Genomic DNA, 24,248 nt, shown 5'->3' with positions numbered 1-24,248 from the left:
GTATACTGCACAGTTGAGTAGTAAAAATCAAATCTGGGTCTCTAAGTGTTAAGGAGGAACTGAAACTAGTTAGCATAAATGTACATAAATTTTATCCTTGAGAAAGGTTTAAGCTGGAGGGACCCCCAAGAGTTGGTCCAGTTGTGAGGACTGAAGCTCTGAAAATTTTTCCAAAGAAGAGTTTGGCTCAACTTTCAGGTCAAATGACTTCTGGGCTCTTTCCCATCCTATGCTGTCCGTTACTCAAGATATTTACTTGTAGGAGGAAGGAGATATAATGTGGTAGAGTGAAAGATTTATTTCAAACACAAAAACATCCTGAATACATTTGTAGGACCAGGAAAAGTTGGTGGTAGAAGAGAGGCTGAAATCGTGTGAATATATGTGTCTATGTATAAGACGAGAATTCGGACTTCACAGGAAGTCAGAACAAAGTAGGAAAAAAATGAAACCACAGCCCCAAGTGAAGATGCACTGGCCATATCCGCATGGAAGTCAGGCAAGAAGAAGTCTATATTTGAATACCTATAACTCAACCTGTAAGGAGCTGGGTTTCTAAAGTGCATTTATATTTGAGTTATTGAGAAATTCAAAGTATTCCATCAAAACAAAAGTATAATGGACACTTAGTTTTCTAGAAAAGCCACAAATACTGATTTAGCCCACAAAGTGAGTAAATATAGTTTTAATTGGAGTCCTGGCTCTGAGAAACAGAGACTTCTGGTACAACAGAGGAGAGAGAATACCTTCCTTAGGTCCTCAAGATAAACCATATTTGGGTACATCTTATGCCCAGAGCATTCTGCCATAAATCCCCCAGCGCAACTATCTACCAGGGCCTTAACTCCACCAAAAATGTTCCAAGTACACAATTACCTAATTGTTCAACAACAAACAGAACAATTCATTAAATTGCAACTCATGAAAGAAAATTTCATCATTATTTAGAATAAGAGAGTAATTCTTGGGACACCTGGGTGGTTCATTGGTTCTCTCTCTCTGACAAATAAATAAATAAAAGCTTTCAAAAAAAATTAAACAACAAAATGATGAAAAGTTGACATTGTCATGTGAGTTATTTACAGATAAATATGTATTATAGGCTTGTGCTTGTAACTTAGATTTGAAGCTCTGAAAACTGGGTCTTCCTGCTCGCCGGTACAACAAAATGTGATCACCAGCTATGGTAGTTTTATTTACTTATTGATTGATTGATACCATAGGCATTTCTTGCTTCACCATCCCTCAGTTAGTTCGGTATAAGGTATAAATTTGTATGCTACATCCCTCCCACCATACCCCACAAGAACTTAGAGTTTTAGGTGATGTAAGACAAGTTTACAAGTAACATAAAATGCAGAATGGTGGCTACCAAATGTAGAAGTACATGCATGAGTGAGAACCAAAATATTTACAACCAGTGTGGCATGGATGTCCAACCTACCAGATAAGATGCCAGCCATGAAAAACTGACCTGGCCGTCCCAAAGCAGAAAAGCAGAATGTCAATACTGGTTATATACACTGTGCCCTAGGACTGCATATAATTTGTATAATTTAGTAATTTATTCACCTGAATAATAATATATGATACTAAACTAGTCCGTCATCAGTTTTAGACAGAACAGTATTCTCCATAGAATCTCTTTAAGCAGAAGTTGAGATAAGCTAAGCAAGCAGGGTTAGAAACACCCATGTGTGTGAAAAGCCTCTAATGAATGAATGAACTCATCTTCTGCCTTTCCCTTTCATATGGAATCACCCATGAATGTGAAATGAAGGTGTGTATTAAGTATTAATACATAGCAGGAAGAGGATCCTAAGGGCACTGCCCTAGGCTGGGCCAACCTGCTTCTGTAGCTCTGTCCCAAAACATTTTTCTTCACACTATAAGAAATGCTTTATTTCATTTTCCTAAGTACCTAAAACACTCAGTTAAACATTCATTTGTGTTAACAAGCATTATCTTAAAACAAAATCAGAAAATAAGAGTGTAGTGTTTACCTAAATATGACTGGAGGCCCATTGGAATGAGATTACCATGGCGGTGGTGGAGGGGGGGAGCCCTAGAAATATGCCTTTTCAACAAGTATTTTAGGAAAGTCTAAGGCACATTAAAGTTTAAGAATTACTCTCTCTCTCTCTTTTTTTAAGATTTTATTTATTTATCAGAGACAGAGCACAAGCAGGGGGAGCGGCAGGCAGAGGGAGAAGCAGGCTCCCCGCTGAGCAAGGAGCCCCATGAGGAACTCAGTCCCAGGGCCCCGGGATCATGACCTGAGCCGAAGGCAGACGCTCAACCAACTGAGCCACCCAGGCGTCCCTTGTTGTTTAATTTTATTCTGCTTGTGCTCTTGACTTTTACTAAGAAGCTATATTTGATCTTCTCAAAAGATTTCCTTTAATGGGATTTGATTCTGAGAAACTTGAGGAATGAGTTTTCATTAAGATCAGTTGCACTTTTTTTTTTTTTTAACTCTAGGGTTAAGAATAGTTGCATTTTACTCATTTGAATTATGACCACTTAACTAAATCCTCATGACTTAGAGGGAGACAAAATGCATTTAAATTACAGTGTATACACATATATATATATATATATATACACACACACACATATATATACACATATATATGTATATATATATACTATAATACATATGTACTATATATGTATATACCATATTATAATTAGTAATTATACTGTATAATATAATAATATGTACATATACAATAGTATACATATACTATAAAGTATATGTATTTAATCTTGTATGCTTAATATTATGTATAATAATAGTCTAGAAGATAGTACTGTTGAGCTAGTGTGCTGGGAATTCTAAGCTTTCTCTTCACTGGCTTCAGTGTCCATTAGTTCATTTAAAATGGTTCCTGATAAGTAGCAGGACTAATCTGAGTTTTCTTTCTTTCTTTCCCACTATACTCTGTTAGAAAGGCTAATGAATAATGAAATACCAAGAATAAAGATCAGAAACTGAGAAACTGGGGCCTGGATAACTTGTACAAAGGTAGTCAACCTTTGTCTTCATTGGGCTTTACCTTTGAGATTTACTTGCAAAAATACAAAAAGGTACCAAAATTCAGTACTGCTACACATTGGATTTATCAGAAACACATTCCTTCCTATTGCCAATATAAATTCCCCCCCCAATTTGGTATGTTTTCCCCTTTGGACAGTAAATTGAAGGATAGTGTACTGTAAATCTGAAGAATTAATAATTAACCAAATTGTACATAAAAACGTTTCCTTACCCTTTGTTTACTGTATATTACTAAGTGGGCCAAACATAAATCCAGGATATATCTAAAATTTTTTTAAGTGAAATAAAATCTACGAAAATAATTTTGGCATCAATAAGTTACAGAATCTTCAGAGTAACTAAGGCCATACAAGATCTTTTCATAATAGCTTTCTACAGAGGTACTTATCACCTACAAATTCCCGAGTTTCGGATATCCGCATAGCATAGCAGCTAGCTACTTTTTTGTCATCTAGAACTTCTTTTTGATAGTCTTCGGTAGCTCAAATAATCAATCATTCTACAAAATAATCAATCATTCTATAAAATAATCAATCATTCTATAAAATAATCAATCATTCTATAAAATAATCAATCATTATATAAAAATGCACCCCTACCTCTAAGTCACACCATTTAAACAACAGAGGGTTTCACCTTTGCTCTTTCACTTTTCTCCCACGCAAGACAGGTGCAGAATTTACTGGATTTCCTTCAATGTGTCATCTGAGCTATAGGGTTTATAATTCTTCCAAATACAATTTAGGAATATAACTCTGAATCACACTTATATTAAGTGTGTTGATTTACATCTCTCACTCAAACATCATTCATGGAGTTCTTAAAAGGCTGAGCTATGGTTTTAAGGGTAGCAACCATGCAATCTCCTCTGCAATTCTATAAAACCTCTTCTCCAAGCCACTACTGTCATCCTACCCTTCTTCTCCCCTTTATTCTCTCCTGAGAATGCTTCTTTATTACCTAGTCTCAACCTTAATCTAAGACAAGTCCTAGAAAAAAGCAAAAATGAGAAATATAAACAACAAAAACTGATCTTGAGAGGAAAGGAAAGAGCATGAAGTAACAGAGGGGTCCTTGCCAGTAAGCTTGACAATGGAGAGCCAAACTTATTGTTTGGTATATATTTACTTTTCATTAGAAAACATGGGTCGTGACACGACAAAGTTTAACTGTTTGTGGCCTATGTTGATAAGTGAGTATCAGCAGGGACAAGACCCTCACTGGGTTGGAGCAGGCCAGCTGCTCAATCTAAATAGAAAAACTAAGAATAGGCATACGATGATAAAATAAGGGAAAGGGATTGTTCCTGAATAGATCCAAAATAACTGTGATTCATAACAGTGGGGATTCTGGACCCCCACATCTCTAGGTCGTGCTTAGAGGAGGGTGTGACTGTCCTCAGATAACCATCTTGCTTGGTTAAAGGTGTCCTCCATCGCTGGAGTTGTACACAAAGTTTAGGGACTGCCCTCTTGCTAAACTCAAAGGCTTTTCCAGAGTTCTTATCTACCCTGATTTCACTGCAGTCCCACACTGCTGACCTCTCCTTCCTTTCTGAAGCCTTGACTTTAGCTTTCAGAACATAGCATTCTTCTAACTGGCCTCAGGCCTGTCCATCGATCAGCCCTTTATCATTTTGTTCTGCTGGGTTTGTTCTTCATACTCCCATACTGGTGCTTTCTCCCCTCAATTGGTGGCATTTTTTTTTAAATCTACTTGCTCCTACTACTATAGTAACACCCCAAATCTACACTCTGAACCCCAACCCTGTACCCATGCCAGAGTCCACCATTCCCAACTGCCAATAAACACTGTAACCTGGACATTCCACTGTCACATGAAACCTAACTAATCCCAAAAGGAACTCATCTTACCCAACTCCTCCCACCAACTGGCTTCTTTGCCCACCACCAATATTAGTGGCTTGATTTTTCTTCTGACCCACAACATGACAATCATATTTGACTCTGCTCTTTCACCTCTAACCTGTGAACTGCTACAAATTCTCTGACTTTTCTTAGATGAAACCTTTCCCCACCATCCTCACTGCTAACAACTAGAACCCTACTGCATACCTGTCTTACTGCAACTAGGCCTGGATAACTCCTGCCTCTACTCTTTTATTTCATTTAAATTCATGCTTATGGTTAATATTATTCCCAGGGAAAAAAAAAACTTTTACCTTCTTTTCCTTCTTTTCCAGAACCTACAATGATGCCCTATTATAAATCACATCAAATCCTGAGTTCTCAGCTCCATTGTCTGAGTCCACTCTCCCCATTCACATTCACTTTCCACAACTCTCTTCCACTCTTTGATGTTAAACACCCCCCTTTCCCCCTTTTTTTTCCAGTAAGCTATTTCCCACCTGTCCCTACCCACCCTTCCCAACCCCAAAAGTCATCAACTGTTCGGTTTTGTTCTTATCACATTTTTTCTTCTTAAAAAATGCGGATTTGGAAATTTTGGAGGATGCCTGTTCCCAGCCCATGAGCCCAGTTGTAGCACGTGAGGATCTGGAAAGAGAAGCGGCAGCTAATTTGGACAGGCAGATTGGGGCTGAATAACGAAGAGGCAAGTGTGTCACATTTATTTCTCTTAGAGACTTAGCTCTCAGGCAAAAACACTGATACAATCACAGAATCACAATAAAGCACAAACAAGTAAACCAAAATATCATCTCCTTTGTGACCACTACATCTGAGACTGGTATGAACAAACACTTCCTGCCATGGGCACTCGGCCACTGTGTGCCTCGGATGAAAGCAGTTCCTCTGCTTTCATAAATTAACCAAAAGGTTCAAAAGCAAGGCAGCAACAAGCTGTACTAGTCAAAGCAGACCTTTTCTCTGACAGAGGTCAGAAAGACTTTTCTCCATTGCCCAAATCAAACTATGATAACCTGGACTCCTTCCTGGGGATTTTTGCAATTAAAAAGCTTTTCATTAAAGCTTGATTAAAGTTTTAAAAGTTGGTACTCCTGAAAAGAATACCATTTTAATAATGAGTTAATAGATGCAAGCAAATTTCTGAAACAGTCGGTTAAAGCCTGAGTAGGGATTGATAAGAAGCAGAACCACAGGTGATAATGGACTCTCTCATCAGGCCTCGGGAGTCTTGGAGTATTGCTCAGAAACCCAAGAGGTGTTAACAAATCCTGTGAGGAGGGAGTCTTCTTGAAGAAACAAAGACGTCACATAACCACTGGCAGCTCAACCAGGCACGTCTGAAATCAAATGTTGCCTCTGTTTCCTGAGGCAAGGGAGAGCCAGGTGCCACCCAAATAACCCAAGAGAATAACAACAGCGCCCACTTATCAGGGCTCTGTATCAAGTACTACACTAGGTGTTTCACTCATATTATCTATTTAATCTTCATAGCAACACTATGAAAGAGATCTCCTTATTTCAATGTCACAGATAAGGAAACTGAAGCTCAGGGGCACCTGGGTAGCTCAGTTGTTAAGTGTCTGCCTTCGGCTTAGGTCATGATCTCAGGGTCCTGGGATTGAGCCCCGCATCAGGCTCCCTGCTCAGTGGGGAGCCTGCTTCTCCCTCTCCCACTCCCCCTGCTTGTGTTCCCTCTCTCGCTGTCTCAGTCAAATAAATAAATAAAATCTTTAAAAAAAAGAAAAGAAAAGAAAGGAAACTGAAGCTCAGAGAAGTTAAGTAACTTGCTCCCAATCACACAGTTATTATGTTGCAGAGCAGGTGTTCAAAATACAACAGGACTCTAGTCCTTGCTCATCCACTATTGCACCCAGCTTTCCAGTGTTGAGGGTGGTAAGAGGAGCAAGATGGCAAAAAAGACTTAGCCAATCAACTAACATTGGTTAGCCCCATAGTAGGCCCTATGCTGGGGATTCAAAAGTGGACCAAAAAAACCACTTCATACCCACTAGGATGACTGTAATAAAAAAGACAGACAATAATTAGTCTTGACAAGGATGTGAGGGCATTGGAACATTCATGTATTGCTGTTGGGATTGTAAAATGGTGCAGTCACTGTAAAAAGCAGTTTGACATGGAGTTACCACATGACCCTACTCCTAGGTATGTCCCTAAGAGAACTGAAAACATGGGTCTACATAAAAACTTGTATCTAAATGTTCATAGCTGCCTTATTTGTAACAACCAAAAAGTAGAAACAACCCAAATGTCCATCAACTGAGCCAGTAAATATAATATGGCATATCCATACAATGAAATATTATTGGGCAATAAAAAGGAATGAAGTACTGACTCAGGCTACAACAGGGATGAAACTTGAAAACATGCTAAGTAAAAGAAGCAAGTCACACAAGGTCCATATCATATGTTTTCATTTATATGCAATGTCCAGAAGAGGCAAACACATAGAGATGGACCACAGACTGGTAATTTGCTCAGCTGGGGAACTGGAGGCGGAAGTGAGGAGTGACTGCTAATGGCCACTGGGTTTCCTTTGGGGGTAAGGAAAATGTTTTAAAGTTGATTGCAGTGCTGGCCGTGCAACTCTGTGAACGTACTAACAACCATTGATTTGTGCCCTTTGAATGGGTGGACTGTGTGGTATGTAAATTAGATCTCAATGGAGTTATTTTTAAAATGTAGACTAGACAGGGCGCCTGGGTGGCTCCATCGTTAGGAGGCTGCCTTCAGCTCAGGTCACGATCCCAGGGTTCCGGGATCGAGCCCCCGTCAGGCTCCCTGCTCGGCGGGAAGCCTGCTTCTCCCTCTCCCACCCCCCCCCCGCTTGTGTTCCCTCTCTCGCTGTCTCTCTCTCTGTTGAAAAATAAATAAAATCTTTAAAAAAAAAAAAAAATAAAATAAATAAATAAATAAAATAAAATGTGACTAGACAGAGTGCTTGCCCTCTTGGAGTGCATATACAAGTAAACAGTTATACAGCAAATGCTCTACAATAGCAATGAGCCTAGAGTGCTTTTGCGGCAAAGAGGAGGTTGTAGTTAATCCAGCCTGGTAGCTAGACTCATGGGCAGAGACGAAGAAAGTCTTCCCGAAGGAAGTCATGTCTGAGCAGATCTTTGAAAGGATAAGTAGGAGCGAGGCTGGTGTATCCTGCAGAAATGTAACCTGGGGATATCTAGTAAGAGCAAGTTAACACAGACTAGTCCAGCTGAGACTTTTACACTTGAGATGGCTTGTGGTTCTCCTTACTGCTAACCTCCCTAGTCCACCATACAGAAAAGTCTCAAAAAGGAGTAAAGGTAGACTCAGGAAAAGAAAGTTCAAGTCCCCTAGTGGGACAAATCTCCAAATTCAGGAACAAAATCTAGAAGTGTTGACCACCCACCCTCACAGAGAGGTTAACACAGAGCCAAAAGTCACTGCATGAAGAGGCCTGTCCATATATAGATGGGGAAAGAAAGACAGCCTGCCTATTTTAGCAATTAGGTGCCACCCTTCAGATAAAAGAAATAATTTAAAATTTATACGGTGAGTAAACTTCAGTAGACTGTGATAGTTCTGTTAAAATTACAGAAGCTGATGTGAAACTGAATGCAAACTGTAAGGCAGAAATCTCTTTAAAATCACAAAAACACAGGGGCACCTGGGTGGCTCAGTCAATTAAGTGTCTGACTCTTGCTTTCAGCTCAGGTCACGATCTCATGGGTTGTGGGATTGAGCCCTGTGTTGGGCGCCGCACGGAATCTGTTTAAGACTTTCTCTCCCTCTGCCCTTCTTCCCCCCTTTCTAAAATAAACAAATCTTAAAAAAAAAAAAATCTCAAAAACACAGTTGGTTACTCACCGGAATTTTCTAGCACGGCACAGAAGGGTGTGCAGGGTAAAGGTTTTAAAGGACAGAATGACCTCTAGAGAGGAGAACAAGATTAATCAAGCTCTTTTTGCTTTAATTTCACCAATTTTCCCACTAGCCCTGGAACTCCTAAGCAGAATTACCTACTTGCAACTTTGCTCAATCTTTACTTTGTCTGCATATATAAACAACTGTAAATGAATGACTGGGGGATTCTAGTTTATGGACCAGTTTCCTGAGTGTGGCTGGCCTTGCATTAACTCACTTAGGCCCTAAGAACATATTTTTCCCTTCCAAGCACACTAAGTGACTTTGGTATCTAGGTATCCAAATTGGCCAGTTTGAGGGCTGTCCATGGAGACCTCAGACATAGCTTCCAAGAGAAGTGGGTAAAATTACCTGGAAGACCTTACTTTGCTGTAGCGATAACTCTTAAATGGAAAATTCAGAGCTGGAGACCCACTTCTTTACTTACCCTAAAACCCCTGTCTTGTGAAAAGCATCACATCGACTACACTGCAGCTAACAAGAACCTAGAGGGTCTTAAAAGGGTGTGTGGACTGATAACCTTAGACTCAAAGTGCATACAGAATTTTAAGTGGTGGTCTTTAAATATATTCTAGCAAGCTGATAAAATGAACTAAAATTGAGAGTACTTTTTATTATACAATAACCAGCCTACATGACTTCTCCTAACAGATGTGATTTCTAATTGGATTAAAGAATTTCTAACATGTTTTCCCTCTAAATAACCCACACGAAAATACTTGTCATTCTTTAAATGCTTTTGTTCACTCCCTCCTATATGAGAACATAAAACTACAGAAAATACGAGTGAGAGAAAAAAAAAAACACAACATATATCTAGAATCATAGAGCTGGGGAAGCATTTAAGAATTATCTAAATCTACCCCCTAAATTCAGACAACCAGATGGGCAAATGAGTATTGTATTTTTCCTTTACCATTGTTCAGAGCAAAGTCAGAAAAGCCTTAGAGAAGTCATCTGTCTTTCCCTGAACTTCCCGCTGAAAAGAAGGAGCTAAAAATGGTCAAAGCCTTTAGGGTGCTAAAGCAGAGATGGAACAGTGGAGTTACGTTCTAGCCCGGAAGTTACAGTAGTTTTTATTTCAGATCACTGGAGGGAAGAGGCATCTCGGGCAGATCGGCAGCATGTCCTGGAATACTGTGGGCTAATGCCAATCACAAGGCCAGGACCTGAGTTCTGCCAACTTGCTCTTAGACCTGAGTTCTGGGCAGTTTCAATCTTTCTGAGTCTCTATTTTCTATCTACAAAAACAAGGATAATATACACCCCTCTGAAAGGTTTTGTAAGGATTAATTGCATGGTTAACCTTAAGCACTACATAGGGTAAAGACTTTACCTTAATAGAGTGAGATCAATAAGCTAAGATGCACTCCTGGAGGCTAAGAACTGAATGTTATTTACCTGTACCCTAGCATAACCCACAACACCACAAAGTCAATTCTAGACAAACAGGCCAAATTACACCATAATACAATTTTGAAAGAGGGCCAGCCCTGGTCATCTCAACACAAAGCTCTTGGGAAAATGTACAGTGACATTTCAGCTTCTTTGCAAGCTGTGGCACTTTAAATATTTTTTTAAAAATGACCAGTATACTTAGGAATTTAACACATGATTGATACATATTCATTTTACATTATTGGAGAAAATGTAGCTTATTCAGTAAATAATGTTAGGATGAATAGGTAACCAAGTGGAAAAAAAATAAATTGGAATCCATATCTCATCTTACACCAAAATAAATTTCAGGTGCATCAACAATTTAAACACAAAAAATAAAACCATAAAAATATCTGGTGGTTAGGGGAACTGAGTAAAGAAGAGTACATGGAATCTTTCTGTACTAACTTTACAAGTTCCTGTAAATCTATAATTATTTCAAAATAAAAAGATAAAAAAACATTTAGTGAAACCTGAGGTAATTATTTTTTAATACTGAAACAAAGAATACCTTTCCAATAATGACACAAAACAAAGAAGAAAAAGATGTTAATTAAATATGCCCACCTACGGGGCACCTGGGTGGCTCAGTCGTTAAGCGTCTGCCTTCGGCTCAGGTCATGATCCCAGGTTCCTGGGATCGAGCCCCGCATCGGGCTACCTGCTCAGCGGGAAGCCTGCTTCTCCCTCTCCCACTTCCCCTGCTTGTGTTCCCTCGCTCACTGTGTCTCTGTCAAATAAATAAATAAAATCTTTAAAAAAAAAATATGCCCACCTACAATTAAATGTTTATGCATGTCAAAAGCCTAAGCATACAAAATCAAAAGACAAAACAAAGAAAAAATATATGCATCTTATATTCCATCTCATATCCTGAAATGCATGCTTCTCATAAGCTAATTTCCTTAATATATAGGCTACCAGCAAATTAGTAAGAAAAAGCCAATACTCTACAGAGAAATAGATAAAAGATATGAACAGTTCATAGAAAATGAAACAGAAATGGCGCTAAAAAACATACAAAAAAGACGACCAACCTTAGTCAGCCATGTGACAAATGCAAATTCAAGCTAGAAAAATAGAAATACCACTTTTTCCTAATCAGATTGGTTAAGACCAGGAAGTTTGATGACATATTTTGTTGGCCAAGGTTTGGAGGAACAGTTAATCTCCTACATTGCTGATGGGAATGTGAACTGGCACAACCTCTAATCTGGCAATAACTGTTACAATACAATTGTTCTATGTGTATGCTTAATATTTGTGTGAAAGATGCACGTACAAGATTTTGTACCACAATCTTTTAATAGCAAAAGAAGTAGAAACTATCCAAATGTCCACCAAGGTGAGACTTCTTAACAAGCTGGTATATTCATACCAGGTAATCCTATGTAGTTATAAAAAAGAACGAAGCAGCTTTACTTATCTGCTATGGTGTAACTGCTACAATGTATTATTAATGCCCAGTACAAGACAAATATTTCTTTGTTATATGCATAAAATGTCTCTGGAAAGATCAATAAAAAACTGATAACATTGGTTATTTATTTGAATAAAGTTAAAATTTAAAACAATGATATATATTTATGAATGTTTCCTACATTTTATGGCCAAACATAGAGGGAGTGAACCAAGCAGCAGTGATCATAATTAAATACATTTACTGAGTCCTTGGTACAGGCTTGAGACCACATCATACCTAAAAACAGATTATTCACTAAATAGGGACGGTAACATCATCCACACCAGCCAAAGTCATCAGTAGATCACATGGATTTAAGAAAATTTGATGGGAGACGCCAAAATATTGAAAATTAGCTGACACAAATCAGGTGTTATTTATCTTTGTAGCTCAATTTCTTCCTCATTTCCCAAACTAGCACAGATCCTTGAAATAAAGCTCATGAATGAATGAATGACAGAAAGGATGAATGGATGGGGTAGATGGACAGAGAGATGGATGGAATAAAAAAACAGATGGGTGATTAGAAGAAAGAATAGAACTGAAGGCTGTGATCTACCTCTGCTCCTATTTCCTTGTGACAGTGGGTAAGACTTACCTTCCTGTACTTCCCTGTACAAACAGGAGGTGCCAGAATGTATAAGTGCTTGAGAACCATGATGATCCCTACATGACTTGATGGATAATTACTAATATGGTCGGCAAAATAATGCTCAAAATAATGCCCCTGAAATGTTCATGCCCTAATCCTTGGAATCTGTGACTGTTATACTGCAAAAGGGACTCTACAGATATAATTAAGGTTACAGACCTTAAGGTAGGGAGATTAGCCTGGATTATCCAGGTAGACCCAATGTAATCACATGAGCCCTTATAAACAGAGAACTGTTTCTGGCTGCAAGAAGAAAAAGACAAAAGAGATGTGGCAGAGGAGGAAGGCAAAGAGATTCGAAGCATGAAGATTCAAAGCACCATTGCTGGCTCTGAGATGTAGGGGCCCATGTTTGAGGACTGGAGAGAGGTCCCTAAGCATATCCTCTAGCTGACAGCCAGCAAAGACACAGGGACCTCAGTCCCAACAACATTCTGCCAGAAACCTGAATGAGCTTGGAAACAGATTCATTCTAGAGCCTTCTGAGGAAAGGCCAGACGGCCAGCACTTTGTGAAACACAGAGCAGGGCAATCACCCTTGCCAACCTGGACTTCTAACTTAGAGAAGAAAAGAAAGAAATAATATGAATTTTATTTTTTATTTTTTTAAAGATTTTATTTATTTATTTCAGAGAGAGAGCGAGAGAGGGAAGCAGGGGAAGTGGGAGAGGGAGAAGCAGGCTTCCCGCTGAGCAGGGAGCCCGATGCGGGGCTCAATCCCAGGCCCCTGGGATCACGACCTGAGCTGAAGGCAGACGCTTAACGACCGAGCCACCCAGGCACCCCTAAATAATATGAATTTTAAATTTGTGTTGTTTTAATCTGCTAAGTGTGTGATGATTTGTGACTACATGTTAGGCCCTGTGCCAAGTACTGAGGATAGAAAACTGGGTACAGGTTCTCAAGGAGTTCGCAAATACAGAAACCCACTGGCCAACACAAGGACAGAGGTTAGCACAGCACACTCCAGAGAGCAGGCACTTAACTGGTGCGACCTCCTCAGACAGTTTGCTTATCACTGCTTTAATCCCTTCCCCGTTGAAAAAGCCCTTCCCCCAATGAATTAGACCATCAACCTTATCACAAGTCAGAAATTGCAAGCCATCCTAAACTCCACTGACCCCTCAAGACCTGTGGTTTATATCCCCCTAATAGTATTTCTCACAAAGTCCCTTTCCCTACTACTTCCCTCAACCCCTGACTGCTCCTTCCTGATACTGATCATCTCTTACCTGGATTACTTACCTCTCAACTAACTTTCCAGATTCAATAGCCATCATTTCCCATAATCCACCTGAGCCATCTCTCAAGAATTAAATTGATCGTGCTGTGCACCAGCTCAAAAATCCTTCGAAGATGGCTTACAAGAAAAAGTGTAACTCCTTAGCTACCCTTAGCAATGCTTCTAAATTCCAGTAGGGCAAAAACTGTCTCTCCTTGGCTTCTAATCCCAGGGCCTAGGAAGGATCTGCTACATAGCTGACTCTTAGAAGGTAAGTATTTGTTGAGTTAATAAAATCAACCCCTGACTCCAGCCTCATCCCTAACCTTATAGCGGCCCCCTTGCACTATGCACCTACTACGACAGACTTAGCAGTCCCAGGCTGCTCCAATGGCCCTGACTCTATGCTTTAATTTTTCCTCGTGGCTAAAAAGCCAGGTTCCTCTAGCTGGTAAGGAGATCTCATTTTTTTTTTAAGATTTTGCCCTTCTCTGATAGGATTTCTCCTGCCCTTACAGCTCAACCAATCAGGAAAAATGTCTGGTCTCTTCTGAGCCCCTGATGTAAGCTGTCCCCTCTTCTACCATTGCATTGACAGCAACCCTCTAGTGCAATGTTACTCAAAGGTGGCCTGTGGACTGGTGCTAATGCACAAATGGCTTATTACCTGTCTGGATCGAGCTAAGTTCAGAAATCAAATGTAAGCATTTAGAAATGTTTATGGCAATTGGAATTGCAGTGACATCCAAGTATGTAATACTCGCTAAACAAGATATAGACCAGTTTGGGTGTTGCTGAATTTGTGTGGTGAGTCACATGTGGCGCAAACTGCATTTTAATCATGTGCAACAAGACCCGATTGGTCCACTACCACAGATAGTCTGAAAAGCGTTGCTCTAATGAGCTCAGTCAGGTATGTTCTCATCTCCCACTTTCTGGGATGTTATTGGCTGCCTAAAACAATGCAGTTGTCCAATAGATATCAGTGAGTAAATCAATAAGGACATGAATGATCAGAGACTTCCTGAAAGACATGAGATCTAAGCTACTTTGGTAAAACCTTAAGTATGTTTACAGTGAGATGAAGAAATAGAGATTCAGCAAAAAAGCTTCAATTTTTCTAGCAAAGTAGGAAGTGAGGCCGATTGCTGAGAGTTTATAAAATCAGGTTCAGTGGGGTGGTTCTGGAGAGCATGGGAAGGATAGGATAGCTTTTGAGAGGAATGGGAAAATGAAATCCTTCAAGGACAAATCTAAAGCAGTGGTACTCAATCTTGGTTGCATAATGGAATCACCTGGAGATTAAGAAATACTGATGTTTGAGTTCCACCCCCAAATTTCAGATTTACTAGGCCTTGGCAGCTAAGGCATTGGGTTTTTTAAAATTCCCAAAGGCTCTGTCACGCAATCAAGGTTGAGAGTCACTGAGTGGAAGGATGAGGTAATTGGAGGTCAGAGTTAAACTGAGACTGGAAACCATGAACTGATAGATTCATCATTCCACCCAATTTTCTGCAATACTGTTCAGCTGCCTGGATATATGTGCAGAGGACAACTGGAGGGTCAATGTGGAGTGGGTGCTTTGCCAGATACATATGAAAGTGAAACTGAGGGAAAACTAAGGTCTCTCTGAATGTGAAGAGAGGGAGGTGTAGGACAGCTGAAGGGAGCGTCACTATGGTTGGAAGAGGCGTCAGTATAGTTATTTCTTCTTGACACATGTTCAGATGATAAGGCTCAGAGAATGGCTATGAAAACAAGTGGCCCCAGTGCTGTAGACATGATCACAGATGGGTCAGACAAGGAAGTCTGTCTGACAAAGCTACTCACACGCTGGCATCAAAAAGGATTTTTGAAGTCTCCCAGCGTGATAGTAGATGTGGGGATGGAGAGGTGGACAAGTCAGATGCTAAAATCCACAATGCATTATTGGACTAAAGAGGAAAATGATAAACAAAGAGGATTAAGAGATGCAGGGCGCAGAGAGCCTGAGAGGGAGACATTCAGAAAAGGAGAGTTTTGTTTTGTTTTATCATGGAAATGAAAAAGTAACAGTTTGATTCAGATGTGGCAACGGGAAGAGAGGGAAATTCTGGCCAGTCTCCCTTAATACGTTTCAATATGGGAGAAAGCATCCATTTCTCTCACCTCTGCATCAAACCCATCAGGAAATCCTGACAAATGTCTTCCCTAAATATATTCTAGAATCCACTCATTTTTCATTCCAGCTGTGGTCCAAACCACTGTCATCTGATCTGATTTACTACAATAGCCTCCTAACTGGTCTTCCCAATGTCACCTTTGTCCTCCTTCAACGTACTCTTCACTAGAGGAAACAAAACAAAATAAAAAATACCCAAGTCCTATCACTTCTCTGCCTAAAACATGCCATTGTCTTTCTACCTTACAATGGGGCATCCTGCGCTCCACAATCTGGGCCCTGACAACCTCTCTGACCTCCCGTCCTTCCCACTTCTTTTCTTAGCTTCAGCCACATTGGGTTCCTTGTCCTTGGGTGAACACATCAAGAATGCTCTTGCCTCGAAGCATTTGAAACCACTACCCCCACCACTTGGAATTTTCTTCTTCAAGATATCTACCATGGCTGTGGCTTTCCTTCTGTCAGATCTCTGCTAACACGTCACCTTCAGCACCTCACTACTATGTACTTCTCTATCATTATTGCTTTATTCTTCTCCCTAGCACTTTTTAACTTTGTTTATCTGTATCTCACCAATATTCTATATTTATCTGTTTGTGTGATCCCCCCACTCCTCCATAACACTCTAGACTATAAGCTCTTCAGAGGAAGGGATCTTTACCCATTTTGTGCATTGCTGCTTCTCTAGCACCAAGACAGTACCTGAGATGTGGCAGACACTCAAATATTTGTTGAGTGGGTGAATGGATGAACCTTCTCCTGCAGTGTAGGGACATGGGGTAGGGAGAAAGAGCCATATTCAGTTATGCATGGAAGGTGATGGGAGTGGGGACTGAAGAGAATTTGTAAAAACAATGGAAGATGGTTTCAAAGGATAGTAGACAGAGATGAAACTGTAGTTAACAGTAGGAGACAACAGAAAGGTTGTAATACCCAGTAAGGGGTTTCTCTTTTAGGCCATAACTGAGAATCACAAGAATGAGAGGAAGAGTGGGAGTCAACTGGTCTCCAATTACCTTGCCTTTCAGACAAACCAGAATTGGCAATAACAGATTCAGTCCAGGTAGGAAGAGGGATAGGGCAGGAGCCCCATTAGGGGAGGGAGATGGTACCCAGAGGTGGGTCATGTGGATTGATGAATCCTAGAGAACACAATAATCATACGTGTCCTTCCCATTACCTATTTAAACATGGGGAAAGTATTATACAATACATAATAATACACATCCATGAAATATACAGATAAGCCGATAAAAGGAAGAAAAACAAGTGGTCCCAAAGAAACTGTGAATAAGAAAAGTAACCAATAGTAAGATTAAATTACTTCATCCTGCTTTTCTATTTATGGGTGCAATTCATTTATTCAGCCTTATCCACTGGAATACAGTGTTCCATGGAAGTAAACATTTTAGGTAACAGAAATGCTTATCTGTAGGTGTACTTTAAAAAAGTACTTCTGGAAAAAAAAAGAAAAACATCTTTTGAAAGATTACAATCATTTTATACACTGCACTTGCCTGGATGATTTGGGGCTATTACTGAGAGCAGTGGTATCATAGCATATCAGAGCACAGTGCCCTCTGTGACTACTAGGGCTGGAGCTCTGATCTTTGCCCTACACTAACAATTTCCAAACTGCCAAGCATTTCAAACACCTGCATCTACTGTAAGTAGATTTCCTGTCTCCTCCCTATCAGCTGATTAGCCACCACACTTGGCTTGTTACCAGCATTCCTGTTTCTCTAAGATCATACTTATTCTCATTTGCTGTCCCTAATCTGCTATGGGACAGGAAGTAAAATAACCAATGACGTTGGAATATTTAAAATAATGCTAAATAGACTATGATTAAACACCAGAGGCTCTCCCTACGGGTCAAATACAGAGTTACTCAATGGGCTTCAGGACACAGTTTCCTCTGCTCGGGGAAGATTTCTCTGCTTTCCTACTGATTTCCAACAGCATTTTAGGTACTGAAGCTTCATGATAAATGTCCTCTGAGTTAGCAGGCTGTTCCTGTATCTACACAACCTTCTTCATTCAGTTTTAATAAAATGATTACTATTAAGGTGTTTCAGTTTTGTTTAACAAATTAAAAACTAATATAGAGACAGGACAAGATTTGCATTTATTCCATGTCTGCAAAAGACATCTCCAGTTGAGGATGAAATCTATAATTTGGGTTTTTAACCAGAGAAAAGATTTTCCCAAGGAAAGTGCAGTTACACGGAGACATATTTATTTAATGCATAATGTGTATAAAATATATTTGTAATAAGGATATTATTGCTAAATAGCATTACTTAATTTTTAGGTAAAATAATTTTGGTATGAAAGATTCCAGAAGCAACAACTTACACTAATATTTCCCCCCACTATTTATCTGGACAGAAAAATATAGCTTAGTTCAATATTGTCTCAGTGTGAGCTTTCCAGCTATAGCCCTTGCAAATAGCCCAGGATCAGCAAACAGAAATGGCAGGTAATACAAGATAAGAACAATGACTGCCCTATAAAAGTGGTCATGGCGAATATTTACAAATGTATTTCTAGGGAAACAAAAAAAGGCTTTTCTTACTAGTTAGTTTTACATGATATACTTAAATAACTTCCATGGATTCTCCTCCTGGTGGGACAGGAGGGAGGCAAGGGAGAAATTCTAGTTCTTCTGGCTTTAGCTACCATTGTGAGTTTTAACCACCTGATTTGTGAAATATCTCACAAGTACAAATTCTAACTGCCCCACCATAAAGGAATTGCCTGGAGAGCCTACCTTGGTTAAAAGTCTCAAATTCTACAAATGGGCTTGTTCACTAACCTGCAATGATTATCAATGAATAGAAATGAAGAAATTTCCAGAATCTCAAAGCATTTTCCAACCCAGTTTCCCCGAGACCAGTTTGGGCATCTGAATCCACCCATGTTTCTAGGCTTGGAACCTTGACCTCCTATCTTTCCCTCATCCAGATCTTCTTTCCCACTTTTCCTGTACTATCTCTGCCCTTCTCAGTCCATCAAGGCTTTGTGCTGCTTCAAGGGAATCAAGCTCCCCCATTTTATACCCTAGTTTCATCTCCACTGACAGTGTGACAAGCCAGCAACCTGAATTGCCCAACTCAGAACACTCTGACCAGGTCTTTTCTCTTTTCAGAACCCTCTAGCAGTATGTAATGGAACTTTGAACCAAGGTGGAATTCCTGATCATAGACTAGATTAACTAGACCCCACTTATCCTTTACCCTCCCCTCTCACTCTGATTCCTAATCAAATATTCTCTGGGCCAAGCAGATGTTCTTGCTGTTCCCCGAATTCTCTCTGATAAACCCTCACAATAATTGAAACAGATATAAATTATTCACAGATTCTCAGGATTTTGCCCTTTTCTTTAAAAGTTATCATGTACCTTTAAGAGCATAAAAATTATTATTTTATTACAAGGTGTAATAATTGTAGTAATTTTTTAAGTCCTTATCTTTTGAAGATACACTGAAATATTTACGGATGAAATAAGATTAGTCATGAGCCTGGGTGATGTGTTCATCCAGTTCATTATATTATTCTCTCTACTTTTATAAATGTTTGGAAATTTCCTTAATATGAGTTTTCTTTAAAGGAAGAAATAAAACTTCCATGTTGCAAATGCTTGTAAAGGTTTTTTTTTTTTAAAGTATACCAAATGACTCTTATTCTTCACTTAAATAGCTATCAATTCTTTTTCCTCAAGAAAAACTTCAGCGTTTTAAAAATGCCTTTAAGAGGCTGCAAAGCAATTTATCAAAATGTTAGCAATGGTAATTTCCAGTTGGTGGGATTATGCATGAGGTCTGTTTCTTGTTACAAGTTTTTTGGTTTTGTTTTGTTATCTTTTGTTATGTTTTTCAATCTAAAATCAGCATATACTATTATGATAGTCAGAAAATAATCTGATTTTTCTGATTATATGAAAGTATGATTTTTCACAGTAGACACAGAAAAATATACTTTATATTTGCCATGAAAATAATGAAAAACATGAACATGCAACTCCAGTTATCTACAAAATGGCCTGTAGTTTGACAGCAGGATGGAAAGGGTGAGTTCTGAAGGTCACTGGGGAAGTACGTGCTAGAGAAGATAATTCTGGAATGATAGAAAGATTGGTAAGATTATGGACTCATTTTGGCAGGACAGTCTTATTGACTAACACAACTGAGGGCTCATAATGGACCCTCTAAGAGCAAATGGCCCAAAGGAGTCAGGCATTTCTGGGAATGTGATATACAGTATCATATACGATTTTCATTTTAAGCTTGGTTTGGGCAGGGTCCATGACTGAATGCTGATATGTAGCTATATTTTTGTTTTCTCTTTGCTTTTTTGTTTTTGTTGTTTTGTTTTGTTTTGCTTTTTTTAGGTGAAGAGGGAGATAGAAGAGAGGAGAAGTTTCTCTCCAACCTTGAATGAGAGGAAATACTTCATATGTTTTTGACTCTCTGGGCCCCAACGTCATTCTCTCCTCCTCCTCCTTCCCCACATCATTTTATTTTGTGCAGAACTATTCGCCCATTCTCTATGTGAGACCAAGCTGAGAGGCTCTCAAAGACCTTGCTCAGAATTACAACTGAGACTGAGAATCAGTAACAGAAACTGCAAGGTCCTTGGGGGAAGGGACCACATCTCCACTCATTTATTCAATAAATATTTGAACAACCTACTATGTACCAAGCACCATTCTCCACACTAAGGATACAGCAAGATCTTTATTTTCATGCAGTCTACTTGCATGGGAAGATACACAAGCAAACAAAGACAAACACAAACATAAATAAGACAAATAGTGGTAAAAGTTCGGAAGAAAATGAAACAGAACAGAGTGATACAACAGGGTCCCCAAGGGCAGAGGGCTGCAACAGTACATGCGTAGTCAGAAAGAGCTAGAACCTTTGAGAGGATCTGAAGGGCAAGCAGTCCTAGAGAAGACAACGAGGGCAAAGCCCTGGAGGCAGGAACAAACTCACTAAGTCAGAGGAACAGAAAGCAGAGCACAAGGAAGAGAGTGATGCTGGATGCCTCAGGGGCCTGGACACGCAGGGTCTTGAGGCCTCAGTCAAAGAGCAGGGGTTTTATTCTAGGTCCATCTTGGGAAACCACCAGAGGTTTTTTTGTTGTTGTTGTAGATTATTTATTTTCCTTTTTTAAACCTATGGTAAAATACACATAACAAAATTTACTATCCTAACCATTTTTAAGTGTATTATTCAGCAGTGTTTAGCATATTCATATTGTTGGTGCAAACACAGCCACCATCTATCTCTAGAAATCCACATCTTGCAAAATTGCAACTCTCATCAGAGGCTTTTGAGCAAAGTAGTGACAGGATCTTTTAAGCAAAGGAGTGACAGGACTTGTGTTTTTAAAAATTAACTTGGTTGCTCAGTAAAGAATTGATTGTAGTGAGACAGAAGGATTAGGAGTTTACTGAAGTAGAGAGATTCAGGATACGTTTTGTGGACGTAGCTGACACAGTTGCTGCTAATTTGGATGTGGGCATAAGATAAAGACAGAAATGAGGAGAGAATGTGACTTCTCTGTGTTTACAACTCCAGTGTCCAGCCCACAGCAAAGAGGCAATGTTCAGTTCGTAAAAAAGTAGAAGCCTTTATTCCCAGAGAGTTAGGACAACAGAAATGAAAACTACCGTGCATGCTGGAGATGATATCTTTTTACCAGGGTCTAACTATCTGTACTAATTGTATCCTTGTAAGATGGATAAAGTCCACACAGTTGGGTCACATCAACATTATATGCTTAACTCCACATTCACATTAAAGACAAATCCTTAACCAAGTGGAAAAAAAATAAATTGGAATCCATATCTCATCTTATACCAAAATAAATTTCAGGTGCATCAACAATTTAAACACAAAAAATAAAACCATAAAAATATCTGGTGGTTAGGGGAACTGAGTAAAGAAGAGTACATGGAATCTTTCTGTACTAACTTTACAAGTTCCTGTAAATCTATAATTATTTCAAAATAAAAAGATAAAAAAACATTTAGTGAAACCTGAGGTAATTATTTTTTAATACTGAAACAAGGAAGGCCTTTCCAATAATGACACAAAACAAAGAAGAAAAAGATGTTAATTAAATATGCCCACCTACGGGGCACCTGGGTGGCTCAGTGGTTAAGCGTCTGCCTTCTTTAGGCTCAGGTCATGATCCCAGGGTCCTGGGATCAAGCCCCACCTCGGGCTCCCTGTTCAGCGGGAAGCCTGCTTCTCCCTCTCCCACTCCCCCTGCTTGTGTTCCCTCTCTTGCTGTGTCTCTCTCTGTCAAATAAATAAATAAAATCTTAAAAAAAAAAAAAAGACAAATCCTTTTCCATGTACACAGTTAAATCTTATTAAGCATTTTACTTATATGAAATATATTATTTCATGTCTTTCCTAAATCAATAGCTCTTATCCTTTGAGACTCAACTGCTATGGGCCATGTTTCTGATCACATGTATATACAAATCTGATGTTTTGGAGAGTTATGGACCTTCTGAATTCCATCCGTAGGCCAACCTTAGATTAAAAAGCCCTGCTCTACTTCATGTAAGTTATTATTGTCTATCATTATGAGAATCTAGACTTTATTAGCCCAGCCCTGGAGACTTTGGAGAAATGTTTCAAAGAGTTTACTTTAATTAACATCCACAATAAATGAGTTATCAAGAACCAATACTAATTTAAAAAATATCTTTGCATCTTCAGCAAAACTGTTATTCAAAGTATTACACATGGAGTTATTCAAGATCCTCTTTCAAAGGACCTACATGATAAATCCCTTCTACAATTCATTTCTGGGGGGAAAATATTACCTGACACATTTATGTTTTATTTTTTAAAAAACAAACCATAAGAATTGTGAAAACATTCTCTTACTTTTTCAATATGAGCTCCCAGCTAATAGTTAAAATTTAGTGTTCCACTTACCACAGCTACATTACCTACATGTTCCCTTCTACACTTGGATCTTACTATATTTATTATGAGCATTTCAAATCTTTTTTGAAAAAGTGGAACGTAAATTATACATTATCACCTGCAAATTTTGCCAACTGTCCTAAGCATATCCTCTGCCCTCCTCCATGCTATTTTTCTAAAGTTTCTCGAAGGCCACACAGAGTCAGTGGCAGGATGTATAGTCAGAATATATGTACTGCAGACCCAGGTTTACCACTGACCACTTAGTGACCTTGGCAAAAATAATTTACATTTCCTGGAGTCTACTACAGTAGCCCCACAGATGTTACTTCCCTGAGATTGTCAGGCAGTCACCTACAAGGGATGAACTTAGGCTAACCAAAGAGAACAAGTACAGGAAGGGATTGCTAAATGAGACAACATGGCTTGTGCTGGATGGTTTAGTCATCTTTGCTAACATAATGTATTTTTCTTCCTTTACATTTCCAGTCACAGCTCAGCGTTGGGTTTTATAATACATGGGGCTGAGGACATCACTGTATTGCTTTGAGCTTCAGGTGTTCCACATATAACACAGGGGAAACATGATCCTTGCCCCATTCATATTCTATAGCAAGGTATAAGGAGTAATCAATATTGTTACTTGTAGACAAAGATGGGGTGGGGTAATTTAGGTACTTCAAATTTCAGTAGTAAAGGCATGTTCAGAGTTAAGGCTAACAAAGAAAAAATAATGAGGAGGTTAGAAAAGCACCTGAACTCTGATAAGGAGAATTTGTTTCTGGCCCAGGATGATCGACAGGCCTGTGGCCTTGGCTAAATGACCTGGCCTCACTGGGCCTCCAGTTCTTCACCTGTCAAAGAGGAGGTTGGCCTAAATGATCACTAAGGTCCTTTCCAGGTCAAAACACTTTAATATGTTATTAATATATTATCTACATGCTCATGTCCCAGCAAAGGTTCTACCTCTTCATCCCTTAGGCGCTAGGACAATGAGGCATAACCCGGTGGGAGTGAAGCAGGTGTCTACAGGAGTGTGAGGAGCATCTTCAGGAACACATCCTGTACTGGCTGCCTCCTTTCTCCCTTCCTCCTGATAATGTCTAGAATCACCTCTCCAATAAACTGCTTACCAAAAAACCAAAAAACCTTTATTGAAAATTCTACCTTATGAGGTGGTAAGAGCAGGGTCACCTGGGTGGCTCACTGGGTTAAGCATCTGCCTTGGGCTCAGCTCATGAGCCCAGGGTCCTGGGATCAAGCCCTGCATCAGTCACCCCACTCAGTGAGGAGTCTGCTTCTCCCTCTGCCCTTCCCCCTGCTTGTGCTCTCTCTCTCTCTCAAATAAATATTTTTTTAAAAAGTGGTAAGAGCATGGGCATATGGGCACTAGGGTTCAGAATAAAATGGATCTGATGCCCAGTTCTGTTACTAACCACTTGACTTAGGGCACATTACTTAACATTTAGACTGCATCAGTTTCTTTG

At 39.4% G+C, this 24,248-nt stretch overlaps 1 protein-coding gene across 2 annotated transcripts in view; it reads right to left on the bottom strand.

Annotated features, from left to right (window-relative positions):
- Nucleotides 1–24,248, bottom strand: part of ELOVL7 (ELOVL fatty acid elongase 7) — a 77,256-nt gene that overhangs the window by 45,694 nt on the left and 7,314 nt on the right. The window lies entirely within an intron of this gene.

The sequence above is a fragment of the Leptonychotes weddellii genome, chromosome 7, assembly GCF_054177405.1.
Source record: "Leptonychotes weddellii isolate Sample4059 chromosome 7, ASM5417740v2, whole genome shotgun sequence".
NCBI lineage: Eukaryota > Metazoa > Chordata > Mammalia > Carnivora > Phocidae > Leptonychotes > Leptonychotes weddellii.
This window is presented reverse-complemented; position numbering and strand designations above follow the sequence as displayed.